General features: G+C 43.0%; 1 protein-coding gene across 9 annotated transcripts in view; it reads left to right on the top strand.

Moving 5' to 3' along the window:
- The first annotated feature begins 2,570 nt into the window (after positions 1–2,570).
- The window catches only part of OXR1 (oxidation resistance 1), a 270,959-nt gene continuing 260,404 nt past the window's right edge, over positions 2,571–13,125 (top strand). For 2 of the 9 annotated variants that reach the window (XM_058423322.1, XM_040084435.2), the window contains exon 1: positions 3,289–3,343. The gene's annotated coding sequence lies outside the window, so the exon portion shown is untranslated. Of the gene's footprint in view, positions 2,725–3,284; positions 3,344–13,125 lie in introns of those variants that run through there. The other 7 variants (XM_040084391.2, XM_040084399.2, XM_040084419.2 and 4 more) reach the window with 7 other exon arrangements.

Genomic DNA, 13,125 nt, shown 5'->3' with positions numbered 1-13,125 from the left:
CCACATAGGGTAGATATGAGGAGAATGATAATGCAGACTGCAGAAAAGCCCATGCTCCCTTTGCCATTATTTTAACATTTGTTCTCATGATGAAGAGTTTTCTGAACTCCCTAGACAGTAAAAATCCCCAGCTGGAGCTACTCTCCTGAGACTCAGGACATCTTTCAGGAGACTGATTTACCCAGAGCTGTATGATGGTAAAGGTGCAAACTGTTCTAGGAAATTCTCCAGAGGCTGCCTACTTCTCCTGCAGAGATCCAGCTGCAGCCAGAAATACATTATCCCGCTGTTATCCCAAATCTGAGTCTGCATTCAGAATACTGCCTTTTTTGTTTCCCCTGCTATCTCAAGATCAATAGCTTCAGTTGAAAGAATTACATAATTTCCCCCCCGCCTCCCCTCACTTTGTACAGTTATGCCTCCTGCATAGCATACAACTTTTTGTAATACATAGTGTAATGGTGGCTGCTAGACACAGACTAGAGAATAAACTGTACCTCGTTTTAGGAGAACAGAGAATGAGGAGATTGAGAAGAATTAATGAACATGTCTAGTGGGCTGACCCTGGCTGGATCCCAGGCACCCACTAAAGCCGCTGTCTTTCACTCCCCTCCACAGCTAGACAAGGGAGAGGAAATAAATATAAAACAGGATTAATTACTTTAGATAAGGACTGGGAGAGATCACTCATCAAACATCATCATGGGGAGAACATGCTTGAGTTAGAGACATTAATTGGATTTATTGCTAACAAAACCAGAGCAAGATAATGAGAAGTAAAAAAAAACCCATGAAAATATCTTCACCTCATCCCTTCCTCCTTCCCAGATCTACCTCATTCCTCAGCAGCTCAAGGAGGCAGGGAATGGGGATTATGTTCAGTTAATCACCTGAGGCTTCTCCTGCTGCTCAGGGAGAGGAGGAGGGTCCCTCCCACAGGGGACAGTTCTCCATGAACTTCTCCAATGTGAGTCCATCTCATGAGCAACAGCTCTCTGTGAACTGCTGCAATGTGAGTCCATCCCATGGCCAACACTCCTCCCAAAACTGCTGCAGCGTGGGCCGCTCTTCCATGGGGTGCCACCTCCAAGGCAGGCTGCTCCAGCCTGGGAGCAGGGACATCCTCTCTCCACTGGCTGTTCCACAGAGTCACAGCCTCCTCCAGGCATCCACTGCTCCAGTGTGGGTCTCCTCCACAGCTGCAGTGGATCTCTGCATCCCTTTGGACCTCAATGGGCTGCAGGGGCACAGCTGCCTCACCATGGGCTGCACCATGGGCTGCAGGGGAATCCCAGCTCCAGTGCCTGGAGCACCTCCTGCCCCTCCTTCTCTGCTGGCCTTGGTCTGCAGGGTTGTTCCTCTCACATATTCTCACTCTGCTCTGCTCTGGCCACAATTACAACTGACGGTATATCTGTGTTAAATTTCTTCCTAAATCTGTTATCACAGAGGCATTAGCAGCACTTCTAATTGGCCCAGCCTTGGTCAGTGCCGCTTCCATCTTCAGAGCCATCAGGGACTGGCTCTGTCGGACATGGAGGAAGCTTCCAGCCGCTTCTCACAGAAGCCATGCCTGTACCTCTCCATCTTCCTGCACACCCCCCCGCCTTCCCTCATATGAAAGCTTGGCCTTAAAAACCCAATACAACCTGATTTGCTCCCTTTTTTACACTATAATCTTTGTGACATCATCTTTCGTTTCTCAAAGTACTGCCGTAGTTACCTACACAATCTTGTCTAATTATCTATCCCATTGTATGTCAATCTGAAAGGGAAATTGCTTCCTTACTCTCACTTTATTTGACAGTACTGACAAGTAACACTTCCTTTCCTGATTATACCCACCTACACATAACTGAGGGTTTTTTCCTGCAGTAGTTTTTTGCTCAAGGCTGTGTTAGATTTCTGATGAAGATAAACTTCCAGTGATCTCTCATGTCTAATGAAATAAATGAAATATTTTTAATGCGGACTTGAGTGTACATACTATTGTATCTGATATCATCAGAATAACAAATTATCATGATACAGATGTTGTCTGATACTTTCTTTAGAAGTAGTTTAGTATTATGTAAAAATGCCTTTTTTTTTTTTTTTTTTTTTTTTTTTTAAATTGTGCAATAACAGTTTTCTGTATCCATAAAAGTGGAATTCAGTAATACCTCTGAACTCCTGATAGAGTAATACAATTTTAGGCTTTGTAGTATCTATATAAATCTAAAACAATGTGGTGCTCTTGCGTTTATTCTTGTCAGTCTTTTAGGAAGGTAGAGAATGATAAACCAAGGCTTAAAAACCCCATCAGAAATTCCCATTTACAAATACTTAGGCAGATTTTAATTTCAACCAGCTCTTGGTTTTGAAACACAGTAGTGTCAGCGAGAGTGATCATGTAATTTCTCGTGTTGCATAGATCTTCCAGCCTAGAAAACTATATTTAGGAGGGCCGTTCTTCACGCTCTTCGCCTCGGACCTGTCACATTCTCGTCTGACTGCTCTGAGCTTCACGGGAGACCTCCTAAGTGTTTCTCACTCCCCAAGCCTCGTCCGCACAACCTAACGCCTCGGAGCAGGATGGAGATGTCTCCAGAGAAACACGGCATGAAAACGCCGCTCGGCATCCTCTCGCTCACTATCTAGAACTCATTTCTGAAACTGCTGCTTCACGGGGTGGCCTGGTCCTGCGGTAAACGGCCTGGCCCGAGATACGCTCCCGGCCCCGAGGTAAAGAGCCCGGCCCCGAGGCAGGCTCCCGGCTCGGCGCTGGGGCGAAGGGGGGCAGAGCCCGGCAGTCGCCCCGTCAGAGGCTCCCCAGAGCTCTCCCGGCGCCCTGCGCACCCCTGCGCTCTTCGGCGGCCGCGGCCGCAGCCGAGCGCACCGCAGCGCTCCCGCCGCAAAGGGAGGGAGCGGGCAGGACGCGGGCGCGGTGGCGCAGGCATCGCCGGGATCGCCGGCATCTCCCCGCTTCCAGAGCCTCCCCTCCGCTGGCTCCGCGAGCAGGAGCCCCGCGGCAGCGCAGGCCCCGGTTGCAGAGCCTCTCCTCTGGCCCCGCGGGAAGGGCTCCGCGGCGGGAGGAGGTGCGCCTTGCCCGGCGCTGCGGGGACCGGGGAGGAGGCCGCCCCTTTAAGCCCCAGCTGTTCCTTTCTGCGGTGCCTATTTTTAGCGCGTCCTCTTGGTAGCATCCAGCTCTGCCCCGTTTCTCCGCGCTCCCCCGTCCCCCCCGGTGGTAGGTTCCGCACGGCGGGGGACTGAGCATGTCCGAACGCGCTCGGCAGCGGCCGCCGCGCCGGGGCTGCGCTCGCTCGCAGCGCGGGAAGGAGGGCGCGGGCGCCGCCGCCCGCAAGTAAGTTTGTCCGCGGGCGCGGTGCCGGCGCGGAGGGGCGGGCGGGCGAGGGGAGCCGCCGCCGCATCGGTGCCGCCTCCGCGCCGCAGGGGCGGCCCGGGGCAGGGGCTCGGCTTCGGGCTTCGGCGCCCACCCCCCCCCGCCCCGGGGGCTGGCTCCGGGCGGGACGCGCGGCGGGACCGCTGCCCCTGCCCGCCCGGGCGCCTCGGTGCGCGCCTCGGGGCGGCCGCAACTTCTCCTCTGCCCGCCCCGGGGTCAGCGGCTCGCGGCCTGGCCGGCTCCGCTCGGCCACGGCGGCTCCGCGCTGCGCGGGTCGGCGGCGGGAGAGCGCGTCCCCTCGGTGCGTGTGCGGCCCCGCCGGCGGCGCGGTCCGAGCGCGGTCCGCGGCTGCGAGCGGCGCTGAGAGAGGCGGGCGGCTGAGCTGCCCCGCGGAGAGGGAGCGATGCGAAAATACTGAGCGAGTGTCGGCGCATCCAGCGCGCCGTAAGAGTCGGCGAGGCTGCGGTGTTCAAAGGAGTTTCTGTTTTAACAGATCGTGCCGCAGGAAAGAAACAGTTTTTGGAGAGAAACTGTAATGACACAGGGGTTTTTTTGCTCTCTCGTGTGACAATTTTTTCAGGGTGTTCTTTCAGTTTAGAAGAGGTGCAGTATTTTAACTTATTGTCGGTAACCAACAAATACCGAAGTATGCCCCGAGATTTTTGCCTCTAAAAATCTGATTCTATATTAATTTTAATAATGCTTGTTTTGTTGTTCCGTTCACATATAAATCGATTTAATGCTATGTGTTCCTAATATTAGGGAATGTAAAGTTTCTCACTTAACATTGAAAACGGCATGGTGTGGCTAGTTTCCTTTCCTGTGCTCGAAATCAGGGAAAGGTTTCCGAAACTGCTTCCCTATTCAAAAGAAGCTTTTTCATGTTTGCAGAGTTGTATTAAAATAGTTTTCTGATTAAAACCATCATAGGGGAAGGGGAATTTGAGCAGCTTAGTGTGTCACGGTGAAATAATTGGACTGAGGGCCAGTAAGGTGCTCTTGGTGGACAGTCTGTCTTAATTTTCATTTGGTTATGCCTGTAGGTGCTGTCAGTCTAATGACCCGACTTTTTACACTTCTCAGCCGTGCTTATCTTTGCACAATGACTTAGATTTGGTGCAGTACTCAGACATGAATATTGATGTAAGTCATATATGTCTGCATGTTAAGCCTCGTCAGAATTTAGGTGCATTTAAAAATAGTTACAGAAGCGGAAGATGCTATTCCTACTGTGTATATTCTTGAGTCTGTTAATTAGCGTTATGCAGTGGAGACGGGAAGGCTGCTGCGTTCCGCATCTCTGCAACTCTTCAACTTTTTCCTTCTCCCAAATGAAACTCCCTCACCTCCGCCCACCAAAGCAGCGCTCCCAGAGAGTAGCAATTGATCCGTGGGTTTCTGATAGCCGGTTTGTGTGATTCGGCTCTGGTTTGTGCATGAATAAACTGCTGTCCTGTCAGTTCCATTTTTATGAGTATGCAATAATGGGGAAAAATTGAGTTCTTGAATTGATGCTTTCTGCCTGCTGCAAAGACCACAAGAGAATTCAGCAAGAAAGAACAGTCTATGTTGACAGCATAGTGAGGAATAAGGAGGGAAATTCTTGTGCATGGCAACCTGCCATTTTTCTCACGTGGTTAGATTTAATCTGAAATAATACCAGGTATTAAAAAATATGTAAAATATGAGAAATCATCAAAGTAAGAACGTTAAAAATGCCTTTCCTTATGTTCTTGGAGTAATAATTTGTTTGGTTATTTGGGTTGTATTTTACTGTTAGGATGTTTTAATACTATTTATTTTAGTTCCAGAGCTCATACATATTAATAGAAATATTTCAGCATTCTAACCAGATAAGGATTCTTTGATAGTCAAAGCATATGCTAATAGAGTATATAAGGATATCCTTAAAATTTATGCTGTGAATTATAATTCCTGTAGAGTCTCAGTTGTTGGTTTTTTTTATCTAGGTTTAAGCTCAACTAGTGGAGATGAGAAAATTATTATAGTAACAATGGGGTTACATATTAGTTGTTTGAGAATGTCTAGTTAGCAACTGCAGTGTTTGCACAGCTATGTTTCCCTTTAGAAAAAAAAAAAGTCACAAATCTTGTTTCTCAGTGCATATCTTTCTTTCCATGAAAACTTTTTTCTCCACTGTTTGCTTAATCTGAAGAAATATCTTCCATGGGTTTGTTTGTTTTAACAGTGTGTCATCTTGCATTGAAGGAAATTTACATACTTAGTCCTCCTGGATTTGGGGGAATAACAGAACTATGGAAAGAAATGTAAAAATACCTTTTTTATTTAGTTAAACTTAATTTAAGAACTACACCCGCACTTGGTCCTTGCTCCCCCACTGCCCCAGATTCCCAAAGACTCAAACCCTGATAATAATGACATAAAACTTTTTCATAGGGATGTGATGATTATTTAATGCTGGTAGCAGAAGGTGTTTGTCTAGGATTGTCAGCACTAATGATCAGCTGTTAATTCAAAAGGTCTTGTTTTTGTTGATGAGCTACTATGACTTCTTCACCCTTTAGTGAGTTGCTGTTGTTTCTTAAGTTGCTGTAGCAAAAACATTAAATTATGCATACTATTGAAACCTGTGGAAGGTGACAACCTTACAGAAGCAGACAGTTACTACTGACAAGAATGGTCGGGTGTCAGATTAGCACAAGATTGTTACATGATTGTTAATGGCTTAGCTCAGGAGATATTGATGTTTTTGTTTAGTAGAGCAATTTACTTAAAATTGGGATGGCTTCCTTGTTCATGGCAGCAGGTATTTGTTAAGTAGGGGTCTCTGGTGTGTGAACTGCTGCCATCAGAGGCAGGAGGATCCTCTTGAGACAGGCAAAGAATTGCGCATGTTTTGAAGCTCGTGGGGAAGACATTCAGGTGTTCAAAACAGACATTGCTCTCTTAATATCATCAGGGGTATTTTGTGCCAGGGCCAGATGCTTGTGTGGCTCATGTAGCAGTGAGCTGTAAATTACCCTGCTATTCTAGCATCTGCTCCAGCAAGTTTTACTGAAGATTAGATATGGATACAGAAAAGGTAGCTCCGGGATATCTCGTGATGTGTCATACAGTTTAAGACAGGAAGTTTTTTGATCTGCAGGTTAAAATCTTTCAGATGGAGCAGAGGCCTCTGTCAGAGAAAAACCTTATCTGTGGCTGCAGCAGTACAAGTAGTGAGTTCCTCCTGTGCATAAAGCTACTACTTGTATCTCTCAACTACTCATTGAAGCAGGTGATGACCTCCCGCTTTCTTACATTGTTCTGGCAAAACAAGGATTGAAGACATGTTAGATTTTTTGTTGTTATTCTACTATCTATTAATAGGGTAAAATGTGAGAGAGAAGTAGCGGGAAAACCAGTCAGTTTCCATCTTCCACAGATATACTGAGAACTAATTTGAGGTTTCGCTTCCTAACTCAGCCCCACTTTGTTACTCCTCAGGGGTACACTCATTATTATTTGATGACTGAGAAATCATGGAAGGAGAGGGGTGTTAGACATGGGAGCAAAGGGAAGAGAGGACAGCTACCTACAAGCTGGATGTGTGTCATAATGGAGCTCTCAGCAGAGCATGAACACAGAGCAAAACCACTGCCTGTCACAAAACAAAGGATTGGACTTTCTCTGAGGCCAATGTGTAATATCTTGCCCATATGGCCCAGGGTTGGTAACATGAGGGGAAAAAATGGGGTTGTGTGAGTTCCTTCATGAACAGCTTGAGAATATGAAAGGTGTATCAGTCTCCTCTTGATTTTCTTGTTGCTGGAGCTGGTTGTTTTCAGGCTTAGACTGATAAGTCTAAGTTGATTTATATATTTCTGGTGAGCTTTTACTCCATGTTATTTGGGCTCTATTCACTACCCTCCCCCACCCCATGGTTATACTTTCTGTGTAATAGTTATTCAACACTGGAAGCCTGACTGATTTGAAAAGGAGAGTTAAAACTTGTGAAGGAGCAAGGAGATTTCTCCAGGACAGCCCTGGGCATTGCAAAACTTGAAGGGACCTTGAGGGACTTGAAGTGACTCGCTATGTAATAGAAACTGGATGACTTGAGTAAATTTCTAGTTGAATGAGACTTACCACTTATGAAAAAAATTCTTAATTTAATATTTTGGAGTAGATTCCTCTCAATACTTGTGTACGCATCCAGATCCATTGTGCCCTTTCCAGTTATTAATTAGCACAAGTTTTCTGTCTCTTGGAAGCTATACACCTATTGCCTCCTGGATGCAAATGCTTTTCCTAATGTACAATAACTTCATACACAAATTAAATGGTAAGGGCAAGAAAAAATCAGGGCCCTAATAGGAAGGAGAGAATGGAAAGAATTTTCTGATAGTGAAGTAGGTACAAGTTGTCTTATACTTCATTGATAAATCTATCAGCAGTCAACAGCAAAAGAGGAATGAAAGAAATTTTGTACACTAAGCAGAGCTTAAGCAGACCTTAGCAAAATAAGACCATTTCTGTGGAAGATGGGATCTTTGTTAGGCTGTGAATGGCAGCTGTAGCTGTGCAAGATCCACTTCTGTAGTTTGCACAATATTCAGTCATCAATGACCAAAGACTGGTGCTTTGGGTCAGCCTGGGACACACACCCTTTGCATCCCTGTGAAGAACAGTTGATGTATTTCCAATCATGGATGTAAGGTGTTTCTTACTGACCGTGTAAAATAAAACTGTAGCAGTTCTGTATCAAACTTGGGATGACTCTGGAAGTATTGCCTCCTGAAAGTGTAGGCATCTTGTTTGTTCAGTTGATGTAGTTTATACATACTTGTGTTCTGGAAAAAATATGCAATGCAAACACATAGCATGGCTGCTTAATTGATATGCTTTTTCTTTCCAGACATTATATATACAATTCTCATTCATTTCACCGTGAACCTGACTTGTGGAAACAGAAAAAAATTGTCTGCTTCCTGTGTTCCTTATAAAATGCTTTTGGGGACACATAGGTGTGAAACAAATTTCATAGGTAAAACATAGTTCAACTGAAGTACTTGCATAGATAAATAGTATCCAGAAATCTTTACATGAACTTTAGAGATGACATACATACAAAGATAAGACTTTGATACGATATTCAGAATTGTGTTTTTCCCCAGAGCATAACACAACCAGAGTCCATTAAGATTCTTCCTAAAATAACTGTAAATATGTTATTAGATATTCCTTAATCTAACCGTAGCTATATAAAGCCTTAGTAATAAATCGTATTTCATAAATAATACAGAGCATACTAAAAATGTTAGTATTTATAGTCACTGCAGTGCAATTGGAATCACTTGTGAGTCTTCTTTATACTTCCTTTCTGATTTTAAATTATTAACACTGTTCTATTTCAGAAATTGATATTTGTATACTGTTGATGTAAACTCAATCTATTCAGTCATCTGAATCTTTGGCAGTTGAATTCCAAGTGGTCTTATGCATTTTGTTGCACAAAAAACCGAGGGCATCCATGTTGTTGATAAAAGGATATTCCAAGGTGATTGATCAATTAATATTAAATCTTTTGTAGATTCTGAAAAGAGAAACTGTAGCAGCCTTTAAATCCCCTTTAGAGAAGGAAACAACTCTTATCCAGGACTACCAGAAGGAATAGCAAGAAAAAAGGATGCAATGGGAAACAAAAGGGTTTTTTCTTCTGGCTTTAAATCTTCATTGGGATATTGTTGTAAGTGTTCGTGTGTTTTCAGTAATTTTCTCTGGGATTACTTTTTTCCTTTTCTTTTTTTTTTTCTTTTTTCATTTTTCCCGGAGTCACTATAAACACTAACTGCAGTGAAATATTATAGCCATAGGAGTAATGCTAATTCATTAGTAGTCAATCTCATTTCTACATGAAACCTCAAACCCCTTGTTGTACTTTCTGCTTGAAGAGTTTTCAAAGAACCACACTAATTTTATATATGGAGTTAAACTACTGGTAGAATTCCCACTCATACCTTCTGTTGCCATTACTATATCACCATGGCAAAAATAAATTATCTTTCTTTGCATGCAGTTTCCATATGCCAGAAAAGATGATCGTAGCAGGAATTAGCTGGCCCATGTGGACCTCTTGACTGTGAAACTTTTTCCATTTGCAAACTGTCATACCTCCTTTTTCTTTTTTCTTGTATTTCTTTTTCACTGACATCTGCCTCACCTGAAATCTTACATACCGAGTTCATGCTCCACTGAGAAGTTTTACCTGAGGCAATGAGAGACTTAGACACCTCTAAAATGGGAACAGTTGAATAGCTAAATATAACAAATTCTAAGGAAAGTTTTGAGGTGGCACAAACTGAAGTGGCAGTAACATCTGTAAAATGAAGATATTACCAGCTGCATGACATAGTGTGATATGAGAAGATAAGTTCATTAATGTTGGTGACATACTCTGATACTGTAGTGATTACCTTGGAGAGGCTCCCAAGGAAAATGATAGTTTTGGCATCCTAGCAGAGCTTAACTAGAGTACCCTAAGGCTATAGACTGAACAACTCTGATCAGACTAGACACCAAATACCTCATGTGCTTACTCAGTAAATGGTGCTCTCTGGGTGTTGGTGGAAGCAGTCTTGGTGGAAAGTGAAGTGCTCTGTGAACACACAGCTGAAAATTGTGTAAAGCTGTCCATCTCTCCTTTTGGAGAAAATTGTTTAGACTCTTGGTGATCTGTGGTTCTTAACTGTGTTGAAAATAGCAGCCAGAGTATATGAGGTGTTGGTACCTAACAAAGTCCTCATCAGACTGCAACCAGCCTTCTGAATTGGGGGAGAAAAGCTCCTTCTACTGATAATGTGACTATGAAAGAAGAAATCTGTGTAACAGTCTGCATAATCATTAGTGAGAGTAAGTAAACACAGACAGTGGCAAGTGAGACAGAATTAATATACAAATGGTCCTGATTTTGGTGAGACTGACACTTTTCTTTACCCCAAAAAGGGAATAGTGTCAAAGTCATGTTATGTGTCTGCTGGAACTGTACATATGTGCATCATATCCAACAGCACTAGCAGAGGTCTGCAAGGTGGTTAAACCCAGTGATGGAGGCAGTGGTTGTTGTTGCCCAGGTGGAGGAACAGCATGGCTGGGTGGAGTTTACAATGTTTGGAAGGAGAGTGATGCAATAATGAAATGTACCAGACATTACAGGTAGGGACCTTAAAGATTATCTAGCTCCAATCCCCCTGCCTTGGGCACATCTCCCACTAAACCAGGATGCCCAATGCCCCATCCAACCAAGCCATGAATGCTGCCAGTGAATGGGGCATCCACAACTTCTGTGGGCAATCTGTATCTGATTATTTACTGTGACACGGTGAACAACAAATTGTCACACTGTAGTTCTGTCACAAATGTTGCACTAAGTGTTGCAGGAAGTTTTGAGCAAGGCTTAGATTATACCTAGATATAAAGCCTGACCTCACTAAAACTTTAAAGGGAAGGTATTGCAAATATAGTAATACTGAGAAACACCCAGAAAAGATACCCTCACCTTCCCATATGTATTTTCCCCAAATTCCTTTACCTTCTGCTTTCCCCAGATTTCAGGGTCCTGTGAGTCAGACGTGGTAAAATTGTAGCACAGGCAGAATGCAAACTTGTTACTGCTCTTCCCAGTATGCCCAGTCAATTCTAGGTACTCACCCAAAGGCAGAGGTTTTGTAAGATTTTGTGGCAACAGGCAGTAAAAATGAATTCTCCTGATTAATGTCATCTTTTGTCACCTCCTTTGGGAAACATAAGAGACCAGTGGTTGGAACCCATGTATCTTTCTTCAGCTGAAATAAAGGAAATCTTGAGGAAACATGAAAGTTGTCATTGATACGGAGGAAATTGTTCCATCTCCATGATCTCAAAATTCCTGGAACTGCTAATTGCATCCTGTTTTCTACTTCCCCTTTGCAGTTATTTTAATTACAACTCACTATGGCAAAAGTACCTGTCTCTGTTGCTGTCTGAGAGAATCCAAAAGAGGGAAGAAGAAGAAAAAATTCCTTTATTTATTCCACTCTTTTGAAATACTCAGTCATGCTCTAGACCAGTTTTCTGGTTTTAGTTTTCAGAATGTAGATCTCTATGTAAGCCAGTAGATCTTTAGATAATAAGAGGATTTGGGTTTAATAACTTCTTGTGAAAAGCTCCAATAACTCAATTTTCCAAAGCAATGTAAATATTTTCCAGGTGTATTAATTCACATTTGCCAAAATGAGCTAGTTTTATACCCATGTGAGGGCAAAAGCCGTTACCAATGTGCTTTAATACCTATGAGTTAGGTCACTTCTTGTTAAGTGAATGTTGAAACACTGACACAGATTGTCCAGAGAAGCTGTGGATGTCCCATCCCTGGAAGTGTTCAAGGCCAGGCTGGATGGGGCTTTGAGACCAACCTGGTGCTCCTGCCCACGGCAGGTGGGTTGGAACTAGGTGATCTTTGATGTTGCTTCCAACCAGAATCATTCTATGATGCCTATTAGAAGGATTTTAAAGAGTAGTCTGTGAAAAGTGGGGATAAATGAATAAAAGTTGTGCCAATCTACAGAAATACAGACTGATATGGTGTGAAGCAGTGAAGCTGGTGTAACTAGCTTGTAGTGTTCTAAATGCTTGTACCTGACATTTTATACTGCAGTGCTTAAACAGTGGCACCATGCAAATTTCAGTGCATCAAGCATTCAGTTTCCATGCCAGGATTATATTACTCAAGTTTGTTTGGAGTTCTGGACTGTTGCAATTTTAAACCACTAGTGTTTTGTCATGTGTCTTTGTGTAGGAAGATTCCCATTTAATACAAATTGAATTGTGATAAATTAATGATTGTGACCAACTCTGAGCTGTAGGACATCTGAATCCTGCAAATGTGTTTATGCTTAAGATACAAGTAATGGGCTAATGTGAACGACAATACATCTTCCAGTCTGTTCTTGGTGCATTGTTAATCATACCTCCTCACTGGTAAAGAAAGGTAAAATTATAATATTTTCTCCAAAGAAAACAAGCTTATCATCCATTTCTTGATTGTGGATTAGAAACACAACATTGTTCCTGAAAGACTTCAGAATATAACCTTCTAAGACACTTTCTCCAAACATGCATCTATTGCCTTGTACAAGAGCAGTTAGGAGGAACAGAGGCAAGTCTTCTTCATTCTGGTAAATCATCGCAGCTAAACAATGTCATTGTTCCTTAGCATGTGACATTTAGAAAAAGTTTCTGTTCTTTGAAACAGTAATTTTTTGTGTTACTAGTTTTGATATTGTCTCAACTAGGCTCTTGATGTTGAAGAAAACCTGCTTGTATTGGTGCATAAAATATATGTATCACTTTGTATGAAGAAAAGGTTTTACTCTGTGCAAACGAGCATTTGCATTTATACAATATAATAATGGTTTAATGTAGTTGTAAGAGCGCTCCTAATTATGAAGAATGACACTGGATCTCAGGTGACCATTTGGGTCAAAACTTTTCTCTGGCTACTCCAAATCATCTAGCCTGCCTCTGCAGACTTTGGCTTTCTTGAATCTTTAGTTATTATGGATACACTTTTAGTATAGCTAATTGGCTACACTAGTTTTTCCTTAAAAAAAAAAAAAAAAAAAAAAAAAAGCTGATGCAAAAAAGTAGTTTATGTGAGACTGCTAGGGAGTTTTACGAGTGGTTGCACTTTGGGAGCCTAATCTCATAAAATGACTTGAGAATGGTTAGTTAAAGGTGAGCTG

Source organism: Hirundo rustica, chromosome 1, assembly GCF_015227805.2.
Source record: "Hirundo rustica isolate bHirRus1 chromosome 1, bHirRus1.pri.v3, whole genome shotgun sequence".
Taxonomy (NCBI): domain Eukaryota; kingdom Metazoa; phylum Chordata; class Aves; order Passeriformes; family Hirundinidae; genus Hirundo; species Hirundo rustica.
This window is presented reverse-complemented; position numbering and strand designations above follow the sequence as displayed.